General features: G+C 34.4%; 1 pseudogene; it reads left to right on the top strand.

Annotated features, from left to right (window-relative positions):
* The first annotated feature begins 916 nt into the window (after positions 1-916).
* On the top strand, positions 917-1,508 carry LOC119598998 (annotated as a pseudogene).
* Positions 1,509-12,950: the final 11,442 nt, after the last annotated feature.

The following is a 12,950-nucleotide window of genomic DNA, read 5'->3' as shown; positions in this document are numbered from 1 at the left end:
ACCCTAAATTGGTATGGATCAGTTGCGGTTGAGATGTCCCATAAAAAAAAATCCTCAAAAGACACGTTTTATCGAATCATTGTATTTATATTATTATTATGATTATATATATATACACATATCATTATTATATATATATATATATATATTAATATATATATATATATATATATATATATATATGTATATATAAACTCGCACAAACATAATGTACATATATACACACAGGTATATCTATCAATATATACACATATATTCTTATATAACTATACAGTACATAGACACATGCTGTACATATGCGTGTGTGTGACTATAAAAAATATTATATATATATATATATATATATATATATATATATATATATATATATATATTCTTCACGTTTACGTGAGGTATTTCTGTAAAAAAGCATGATGTAGTTTGAAGCTAGAAAACATTTAAGTCTTAGTGAACAAGAACGTAGCCAACGGCTTTTAATCCATTAATAACCCTTTGTCGTAATAAGTATTGTCACTTTTCCTTATTGTTGTCTAATCATATTTTTTGTTAATCCATAAGATTTACTATTGCTTGTATAATTCAGTTTATCTTTTTTTATTATTATAGTTTTATAAATATGCACATATATCCATAAATATAAAAAGTTATACATTTGTATACATGTACACAACATACATCGACACAGTCTTATATATATGTTTATATATACAAAAATATATATGTTTGCAAGTTTGTATATGTGTAATAGTGCTTCAGTTCACCCATTAGCTACAATTACCTGTAATTCTTCAGTAATATGTAGCACCGAACTCCAGAGGTTAATCATCCTGCAGTTCCAAGGACGAAATTTCCGAATAAAGAGGCGGCGGCATTTTTCCAACACAGTCGACCATTCGCAGTCGCAGACAGAACAGGGATGAAGTTCTTGTTAGTAATTTCTGTTGACTTAAAGTTAGATCTATCTATTCGCTTTCAAGTATCAATACAGAAATTATACCAGTAATTGGGATACTTAAAACGTTTATTTAATTTGGAGTTGGTTTTGTTGCTAGTTTAATTGTAATTCAGTGTAATACTTTATTTTCAACAGGTTGGTAATGTTCCTGGCAGCCTTTGCTTGCGCTTCTCCAGTTGAGAAGCGAGAGGCGGACGCCGACCCCAGTTTCCCCATCTACGGTCAGGGTTATGGCTACCCTGCCTATTACCGAGGCTACGGTTACCCATACAATTATGGCCTCCGCCACAAGAGGTCCGCTGATCCCGACCCGAAGCTGATGCCGACCCTTCCTACTTGTACAATCATTACGCCCCTACTCTGTAGGCCATAGCTACGTTCGCCCTTACACCTACGGACACTCCCACGTCCTCCACAAGAGGTCGGCCGAACCAGAAGCTGAGGCCTCCGTTGTTTACCCGCACACTTCCTTCTACACCCACGCCGCTCCTTTCGTCCCCTACGGCTATCCCTATACCTACGCTATGGCTACGGCGGGGGATATGGATATTAACTCTGAAGATACTTCATCATTTGCTGTCGTTATCAGTACAGAACTAGACTTCATTCTTGCATCATTTGATGCCAGGATTACTATGTCCCTTTCGGGCTCCTCAAACATTCCATCTTAATAAAGAATCAGAATTTTTCCACCTTCATTTAAAACTGGACAATGCACATGATTATTTTTCTCACAACTTTATTCTTGGTAAATCCCCAATTAACAACCTAAAAATTGCATATTTATATATATATTTAATACTGTATGTGTATATAATTGTGTATAAATGCAGTATATATACATCTATGTATGTATATATAGTATATGTATTATATATATATACCCATGCACACACACACACACCACACACACACACACACACACACACACACACCAGACACACACACACACGTATATGTTAAGTATAACTTAATAAGATGAACACTTGTAAAGAACACATACGATAATGCTGTGTTTGTGTTTAGGTTATATAGTCATATAACATCTAAGTGTTTGTGTATTGTCTGTCTACATATGAGAAGAAATATATTTGTATCATTTAAACAAATAGCTGACCCAACTACCTCCTCTTTTACTATTCTCGGCCCAAAAATTCAAATATTTCAACCGGCGGAGCCTCAGGACAGAAACATTTTCAGTAATATTTATTTATACCTTTTATCCAATTAAACAAAAGTGAAGAAAATGTCTTATATGTTTTTAAAAAATGGGTGGTCTTCAATCATGTATATATGTAAGATAATTCAGGAGGATTTCGAAACTGTTGTCTGTAATTTGAGTATTGTGAGTTTTTCCCATCATTTATATACACATATGTACGCGCGCGCGCGCACACACACACACACAGCACACACCACAAACACAACACACCACACACACCACACACAACACACACACACAAACACACACACACACACACTCACATACACACACACACACACACACACACACATATATACATATATATGTGTATATGTATGTGCGTGCGTTTCTTTAGAAATATGTTACTTTTTCAGTCTCAATGCAGAAATTTCACCCGTAAATTGGATAATTAAAATGACTAATATTGGATTTGTATATATGGCTAGTATTATTGTGACTCAATTTGATACTTCATCGTTGATATTGAACAGGCGATAGTGCCGGCAGCATTTGTTCGCGCTCCTCAAGTCGAGAAGCGAGAGGCAGACGTTGAAAGTAGCCCTCGCGTCTGCGGACGGGGCTATAGCTACTTTGCCTATTACTAAGGCTAACGGCTACCCATACGCTATGGCTGTATGGGTAGTTATGGACCCAAGTTTCACAGAGTCTGCTGATCCTGAACCTGAAGCCGATGCCGACCTTTCCTTCTCCTACTCTGCAGGCTATAGCTACGTCCGCCCTTACACTTACGGTTATCTCTACAGCTATTCCTACGGCCACTCCCACGCCCTCCACTAGAGCTCGGCCGAGCCAGAAGCAGACGCCTCCGTTATTCACCCGCATACTCCATACCCACGCCACTCCTTTTTGTCACATACGTTATCCTTGGCTACCTCAGGGGATACAGATATTGAACTGAAGACGCTTATTGACTTGCTACCGTTATCAGTATGGTCTCGACTTAATTCGTTTACCACTTGATGCAAGAATGTAGTACCTGCAATTAGACCTTACAAACATTAGTCCAATAGAGAATATATGATTTTTCGCCTCTATGTGGACTGGATTGTGTACTTGGTATGAACTGGGAGAATTTTTCCCGCTGTGAAATCTGGTGATCAAAACCCCGAGATTATAACTCGTTTGTTTCTGTAAACATACTTCAACTGTTTCTTTTCTTCTGTGCTGATATAGAGAAGAGTAAGGGGAAAGAACATATAGTCTTTTCTGTCTGGATACTCAAGCTAATGGCAAATGTTATTTCATTTGTATAGTTACAATTAAGGCTGTAGAGGATGCAGGAGAGTCAGCCTTGGCGGTTTATGGCAGTCAGTAAATGCCAATTTTCGACTAAGGTCAATTAATACAACCGTACAATTTTGTCTTTATTGTGGGTTACTATTAATATTCCTTGTTGTAACTTATATTTTGTTTTTTGTTGTTTTCCATTATCATTGTTTTAGTATCATATTATTTTTAGTACCTTAATGTCGTTTGTGGGGGTGGGTATCATGCTGATTCAGAAAGATAAAAGAGACATTACTTTATATATTTGAATACAGTGAAGCATATCTAAAAGAATTGAAGTATCATTTGTTAAACTGCCCCCTCGTGTGAATTCAAAGTCCCGGGGAAATGATTTTTGTATTATAATCATTATGTATTTCAAGAATCTCTTATGCTTTTCTTACTAAATCTAGAATGTAAGGGGTTAACAGTCGTAGTATGCTAGGGGTTGTTTACAGGACTTTGTTCCAAACAAAAGCTATGAGTGTAACATGGACAGGCTTGATTTGCTCGGGAATTGTTTGATTGGCCACTACAGATACATTTATTAATTTTCTGGCGTTTGCAGATCTTAATGTGGGGATATGCAATGCTAAATAGATATATTTAAAAATCATGTATACGAGGCTAAGTCTGTGACATGGGAATGGCTCCTTACCCCAAGCATCCGTGCCTTCCACCTCCATCGCCACCACTCCGTTAACCCACGACACCACAGTCCCGATGATTTCAGCAAGGTGTGCTAAGTGAGTGTCCCTCATTACCTATTAAATCATCATAGATCTTAATACTCCTATTGAAATACATAATCCCATATAGGTAACACCTACGCAGCGCACACAGTTTGGATAAGATGTATTTAAATTTCTCCTTTTTCTATTCAAGATAGAAAAGTTTGGCTCGGATTTCTTCCGATTTTTCATTCTTTATGTATGACCATATGGAAAATGAGAATGGCCGCCCTTTATTATTCTGAAGTCTTAAGCCTATCAGCTTTGATATCTGTTATCCTTGGGATATTAAATTTTGTTTTGGCAATACATGAGCTTCGGCCTTGAGAAGGTATTAATGATAAATGTGAGACTTTTTTTTCCTTTTTCTCGCTCCTCTGGAGAATATTTTACTTTTCTTTTCCTTGGTGAATAGTCTACAATTTTCTTTTTCCGAGATACCACATCCATTCTTTATCATGCTGACTATTCTGACATCACCATCACTGGCTGACATCAACTGTCTGACATCAATCATCGCCAGCAGCCGGAGATTTCGTCTATGTCGACGGACCGCATAATTTTTCCTATTTTCAATATTTTATTAAAGAAATCACTATTGCGTACCCGAATGACATAAAATTGACCGAACCATTTTTAATGTAATTATTAATTTAATTATACAGTAAGGCTAGAAATATTTTTTAAGGATCTTAAAGCTTTAGTTTCTTGATGACATTAAAATTAAGGGAAAATATTCTGACTGCACACTGAAAAATATTAGCACTATTATAAAGAGGCAATCTTAAAAATTCAAGAAAGCTTGAAATTTTTGACTTGCGTTAATGCTACTCGTAGACTGGATTTTTCAGATAGAAAAGGAATACTTAACCCTAATACAGCATTTGTATTGTTGTTGTTGTTTTTAGAGGAAATTGTGAAAATGTAATTGCTTTAATTTTGTTCCACTCCATACTTTTTGTTCAACGCCGGACCAGAGTGGATGGCGCTGCGTCGATGATGAATTAATATCATAACAAAAAAATATAAAATAAATAAAAAATAAAATAACTAATCATTGGTCCCTTTCAGTCTATTTAGACAAAAATAGATTAATAGATTATATATAGATATGGATATGTTATATAATAATTCTATATATTTTATTTTCTTATATATCCCAATCTAGATCATTATTATATATATATTTATCTTATTATATATATATAATATATATATTATATTATATCTATATGCACGCGCGTGCGGCGCGCGCGCGTGTGTGTGTGTGTGTGTGTGTGTGGTGTGTTTGTGGTGTGTGTGTGTGTGTGTTCATATATTATGTTTATATATTATATATATATATATATATTATGAATAGATATATATATATATATATATTATTTTGAAATGCATAGATACATACCTAACACAAGCATATATTATATTATATATCTATATATATATATAGATAGATAATATCTATAATATATAGATAAATAAAAAATTAAATATTATATATATAATATATATATATATATAGATTAGTCTATATATATCTATCTATATATATATATATATAATCCCTATATATGGTATATGATAATATATAAATATCCTATACGTGTAGAGGGATTCCTCTTCACTCTGTTTCTAATCCACAATATATCGAATTATCCCCCCCCCCACTATTTAGCGAACCTCTTGGCCCCGACAAGAGAGGATGGCATAAAAGTACCAGGGAAATTGCTGCCAAATGTATGAATATATCACAAATCAGTTGTCATCTCGCTACCCCACTGTCTGTTTTTTTTTTTTTTTATTATTTATTTGCATTATATTCTTTTTTTTTTCAATTTACTGGCTGAATAACAATTTAATTGTCGTACATCTCATGTAAACTCTTCGTGATGCTATAGTTTTTTTTTGTTTTTGTTTTACCTATTATCATTACTTTTATTATTTAGGTTCTCTTATAAAGTAAAGACATCTTAGTGATACACCATGTAATTGGTTTGTACATTGGAGTAAGGTAACGGAATATTAAATGGTCTTCATATTATACAAGCATACTATTCAGTATAGTTAAGTTGTTTATTTGTGTGTGTGTGGTGTGTTTGTGTGTGTGTGGTGTGTGTGTGTGTGTGTGTGTGTGTGTGTGTGGTGTGTGTGTGTGGTGTGTGTTGTGTGTGTGTGTGTGTGTGTGTGTGTGTGGTGTGTGTGTGTGTGAGGTATATGTTCTTATTTGATTTTCCTTTTGGGACGATAATCTGGTTCTTGAAAAATATACGACAAAAAAATGTAATAAGTTTTTTATTAAACTTCTATAGCAGACGGATGCCGCCTTATCCAGAAAGTCTATTGTTCCATTCTATGATCATGGACCCAATAGTATGTTACTATGGTCGATTTATCAATTCCTCGCAATATTGAAAATTCATTATTAAAGTAACGAAATCTGTCATGCATGTGATTTTAGGTTTTAAGAAGCAAAGCATATCTTAAACTTTTGTATTCATTTCTAAATAGCACAGAAGATACTCTAACAAAGATAGAAAATTTGTTGCATTACCGATAAGCATGGGAATGATAAATTAACATAAATAATCAATTTAATAACCTAAATGGCATTAATAATTATAATAAAAATTTTATTAATGATGATTATTTCCGTGATAATAATGAATCTTAATAACATACATGACAATTGTATGAACAGAAATAGAAATAATGACCACAATATATAGCGTATAAGAGATAATAACGAGATATATGGGGTATGAAAATCTGGTAGAATACAAAAAATAAATGAAAACATTGATTTAACAACCGATTCACAAATGAAATGATAGCATGATGATTAATATGAAGAAAATATTATGACACCTACTACTGGCTTTCTATTTCAATTGGTATGATATGATAATAATAATAGCACCAAAAATGAATTATTTAGAATTGTCTCTATCATATGTGTTTCCATTATTACACTATATATAACAGTACGTGTAATAAATATGATGAAGACAGTCATGACGCAGCATAACCCAACCTGCCACATACATAGTGTTCATAATGATTATAATAGTAAAGCAAATGGTAATAATTAATACTAACAGTACTGAAAATCTTACTAATCTAATCATAACTATAATAACAATCAGTTTCATTACTGAAAATCAGATGTTGATAATGCTGACCATTATCCTTATCACAACTTCTCTTCATTGTTCGTTATCATTATTAATCATTACTATAAAGTTAAAAATGAAGATACCGATAAAAACTTCATATAACTTTAATATCCCGTTCTGCCTCTCAGTACAGCCATCCTTCACAAGGTCTTCCAAGAGACGAAAGAAACGTAATTATTTTGATCTGAATAAAAAAAAAAAAAAAGTCCCGCTGAGAAATTCTTCCTTGTGTGTGTTTGGTAAGTTCAATTTCATTTTATCACCTGTCTCAGATAATTATAATATGAGCAGAATGAATGGAAAAATCATAATAGCAATTAATAATATGATATTGATAACAACAGTAGTTAATAACAACGCATAATATAACATTTAAGTTTAACTCAAACCGTTGTTTTTACATAGTCTAAAAATTTATGAACGATGGACAAGTAGGCTGTATAAAGAAATTGTCCCTTCAGCAACCGGATATTTCTCGGAGATTTCTTCTTCTTCTTCCTTGTCTTGTTGTCTCAGATATTCCTAATCTTGCTTTGTTTCCGATTTGCACAATTCCCATTCTGTGCATTTGCCCCAGTCCTCTCTCCTAGCGTAAATATTCTAGAGCCATGACAATATTAAGCTTTATTCCCGCCTTGAATTCATCTGCAAAATATGGGGAATATCATCTGAAAGTCGGCTACTAATTCCATATGTTCTTTGACCCGAAAATTTGTTTGCTATTATTAGCTATTTTTAATAATATCAAGACAGTGACCATTTAACCCTTACCCTTTTTGTTTTTGAAATGATGCGACTTTTTATGAATTGATTTTAGTCCAGCTGTCATTGCGTAGATGCAATCATACAAATAGGTAACAGTAGCTGATCAACCGGCCAATCTCAGGCAAAGGGGGAAAATGGCAACTCCGATCTCCGTTCTGTGGGAGTATTTTGTCTCTATCCTTCTCTTCTTTTCTAGCCTCCGTCTTGACAGTGTACGTGTCGGCCTCTCATCCGAGGTGTCGGCGGTTCGTGCCCACAAGCGCGAGAAGTTGCAATTGTCGCCCGACGGTTACTGCTATTGCTGGGCACCACGGCGGGCATAGGACGCGGTTACCGAGTCAGCACTAGCTGACACCCGTGAGCGAGTCGGCAGTATCCCGCACAGGCCGGGCTCCCCTCATGGCTCAGCCCGGGCATAGGCTAAGCTTCGCGCATCGGACTTATCCTTATCGTCTTTTCTATTCTACTCAGGCTGACGCATAGTGCATAGGTTTCATATGACCGATAATGTTAAGATCATAGCATAATTTTTTAACTATTTTACCCCTATATACATATTTTATTTTTCTCTTTCTTTTCTTTTCTTAACTTAACAGAGACCTAAGGAGAGTTGCCAGGTTTCCTTTTCTGAGATCGAACTTGGCACCCCCACCCTCCCCCCCTACACGGAACCCTCACCCTGTTTCTCTTTTAACCTTCTCTAATCGACAATCGACGGAAAGGAAGCGAACTCCGACACATACCAATATGTTCGCTTCAGGTGTTACGAGTGACGCAAATGAGGAGCGAAAAGTGTTCACTTGCGACAAATATGGAAAAGGTGTGAGTGACGTGATAATTCGTAATGCAAAATATGTATCTGACCGGCTTTAGTTTATATCATCGTCTGAAATTCTTTGCATGTGAGTATTCATTCTCATCCCATAACCTTTTCTTCCGTACGAGATCCGTACGGTACGATGTTCTGTTTCGCGGACTGTACACTTCCGTTCAATTTATCTGTAAACCCTGCAGAGTAGAAAATTATATGTAAAAAAAAAAAAATTCTCATACCAGAAACGCCCTTGGTTCTTAGAGGATTATTTCTCGCGGCATTATGAACAGCATCATGTCCTGTGGTATCGACTTGATAATTACATTCAGTAGCAGAGGGGGTATATTCACAGAACCCTATGGCCGTTGACACCAGTCCTTCTGAAGTGTGGAAATCTGGCCATCAGGCTTCTGGGAGACTGTTGACACTGAAGTACGACTGAAAGAATTTGCATCTAGTGTGTATGTACAAGTAGATACTATTTATATTATATTTAATATATGGTAATATAATATATATATATATATTATATATATATAATATATATTAGTGTAAGGTTACAAAAGAGTATATTTTGTTCTCCCCCCAAAGGGTCAGTCTCGTTTCATCCTCTTCCTTTCCTCGTCCTCGTCTTCGTCTTTTGGTCTGCCCTTCATCTTCGTATTTTATTCACTGTTCTTATCTGATGAAAAAAATCCATATTAGAATAACTGAATAATATTGTAATTCTGTGCTGTGGTGTACACGTTTTAAAGTGGTTAAGCGTGCATGTCAAGTGGTGTGAGGAGCAGCTTCTCTGGTGATTAAATAAAATAATACTCCCAAGACTAGCCTTTTTTCCGTTTTTCTCTCTCTCCCTGTCTGTCTGCCCTGCCTCTGCCTCTGCCATTCAGTGTGTTCTATGTACTATACATATCCATATACAATACACGCGACAACCCACATATACAGGGTGTTTGTTTATGTGTGTGGTGTGTAGTGTGTGTGTGTGTATGTATGTGGTTGTGTGTGTGTGTGTGTGTGTGTGTGTGTGTGTGGTGTGTTGTGTGTGTGTTGTGTGTGTGTGTGGTGTGTTATGTATGCTGTGTGTGTGTGTGTGTATGTGAGTGTGTGGTGTGTGTTGTGTGTGTGTGTGGGTGTGTGTGTTTGTGTGTAGGTTAGAATATATATATACATCTTATATACATATATATACATATATCTATATACTATCATCTATATTACATATCTATTATTTACATATATATCTAATATAATAATATATTATATATATATATATATATATATTATTACCATACCCATTTGCGTACATATTGGATTATTCACATATATGCACACCACACCACACACACACACACACACACACACACACAACACGAAAAACCACACACACACCCACACACACACACACACCCACACACACACTCACACACACCACACATTATATATCTATACCTTATCGTTTATTCCTCTCTCTCTCTCCTCTCTCTCTCCTCTCTCTCTCTCTCTCAAATTAATATCAATATCAACATGCACACCCAGTTAACTATCCTGCAAAAGAAGATTTTTTTAAATCACAAAAAAACAGAACACAATAAAGCAACAACATATACGTACCTCTCTTACTAACCCTTTTTGTTTATCATTATTATCATCTGATCCAAACCTATACAAATTAACACGGCTCTTTGATCCTCCTCGCGCCTGGAATTCTCACTAAAACTTCGTAGAAAATTCCTGAGTTCAATATAAGAAAAAAAAAGATAATGAAATGACAAATAATGGATGTGAAATAGGTGAACATAATATAGCAAATGTATAAATAGAATGTTTTTGTTAATCTCATTGACCTATTCTTTATGCATTGATAACAGCCTTAGAAAACAGTCAGTTCTATTTAAAAGTTACTTTGCATGAATAGAAAGTATGTTGCCAATTATGCATAGAATATAATAGGGGTAGAAAATTATGTTGTGGGGGAAAAATGGGGTATAAAATCATTTCTTGGAAGTGGGTGGGTCCTCTTGCCGAGTGATGTGAGCGATGTGTGGTACCATATATGTGGTTAAGTGTTTTACATGCCTTCTCGCTTGCAGCTGCCACCTCTGCTACCTGTGCGAAAGGGAGCATCTGTACATAAGAATTCCCTGCAGCTGGTGGATGATGAAATAATGCGGGGAAAAGTATGTTGTTGGAAATACAATGGGGTAGAAAAGGGTACAGTGTGGAATAGATAAGGGAGATTTTTTATTGTTGGGAAGTGATATGGGGAAAAATGTGTTCTTGGATTAGTAATAAGGGTAAAAAGACGTTCTTGGATTATAGGAAACAATATGTTTTGGAAAAAGTAATAAGAGGGAAAATATGTGGAAATAACGGAACATATGTATATTGTTGGAATATAATTGAGTATGTGGGAATTACTAACGGGGAAATTAGCTAATCAAATATAATAAGGGAGTAAACAGTCTGTTAATATATAATATGGTAGAAAATGTGTTTCCTCGAAGATAACAAGAAGGAAAAAATACATACTTTTTGAACGTATTCAGGAGTAAAGAGCATGTTTGTTTGGGAAATGAGAATAAAGAAGAATGGAGGAAAATAATGAGGAAAAAGTTTTATAACCATAATAGGAGGAAAAAGTATGTAAATGGATAAATGGAAAATGTCTGTTACAGAGTAAAAAGGAAGAGGATCTTGTAAAATAATAAGGGAGAAAATAATTTAGTTAGGAACTAATTATGGAGTAAAAAAATGTTTGTAAATGATTAAAAGAAAAAAAAAATGCTTGTTACGAAGAATGTATAGAAAAAGTATGTGCTGGGAATTGATTAGTAGTGGAAGATGTTGTGAGAATGACATTAATTATTCTTAGTATGTAGTAAGTAGAACACTAATAGAATCGTTCTTCACTTAGTTCTTATTCTTCAACTTCCATCCCTCTTCACCTATCATTTTTCTTGTTTGTTCTCCTTATTTTTCTCTTGTTCTTTCTTTCCTGACGCCTTCCTCTTCTTTTGACGAGACTGCTCATCTGTTTTAAAAATATACAGTTAATTTTCAGATGTTCTAACTCACTCGATTTCTGTTTATCTGTTTACCTTATTTGCTTTGGAATATTTGTGCGGTACTCTTTAGCGTTCCACAGAAAATGAAAAGAAGAAAAAACAATTACATTCTATACTGTATGCCACTTATCCTAAGACGTGGAATTCGCAAAGAGATAAACAAAAATATATGAAATCAAATCATTAAAATATATATAAAAATAAAATCTTAAAAACAAAAGAAGCTCCGTTACCCATGATTATTTTTTAATTATACGAGGAATATGACATATTTGACTGAATGGTGGCCCTTTATGTACTGAGGCACTGAACAAAACGTAGAATTCCTTTGTTTCAGATTTTGCTATTGCGTATTGTTACGACGTTTTTTCTTTTATATATATATATATAATATATTATATATATATCTATATATACATATATATATATTATATATATAATATATATATATAGATATTGTATATAGATATATAGTAATAGATAGAATAGATAGATAGATAGATGGGTAGATGGGATAGTGGATAGAATTGGATAGAATTGGAAGATGATAATAGATAGATAGATGATGGATAGTGGATAGATTTGATAAATGGATAGATGGATAGATAGATAGATAGATAGATAGAGATTATAGATTTTGATTATTAATAGGTCATCTGATTATTTCTTTTTTGACGTTATTGCACAGCATATATTGATGTTATTAGTGTTATCCAGATCATGATTGTTTCCTGTGGCATTAATTGTATATATTTTTTTTCTTGTGTTGTGCTTTTGTTGTTGCTCCCTGTTGTTATCCTCGCCATCATCTTCTTGTCTTATTCTTTCTCCATTGTTTCTGATTCCTATTGCTTTTTGTCCTCATCACATCATTATCACACCAATCATTTACTAATTCTCAGCCGTGGCCATTATCATTATCATTGCTTAATCATTATTAGCACTGCTTG

Source organism: Penaeus monodon, chromosome 42, assembly GCF_015228065.2.
Source record: "Penaeus monodon isolate SGIC_2016 chromosome 42, NSTDA_Pmon_1, whole genome shotgun sequence".
NCBI lineage: Eukaryota > Metazoa > Arthropoda > Malacostraca > Decapoda > Penaeidae > Penaeus > Penaeus monodon.
The sequence above is the reverse complement of the archived record's forward strand: the minus strand, read 5'-3'. Positions and strand labels throughout refer to the sequence as shown.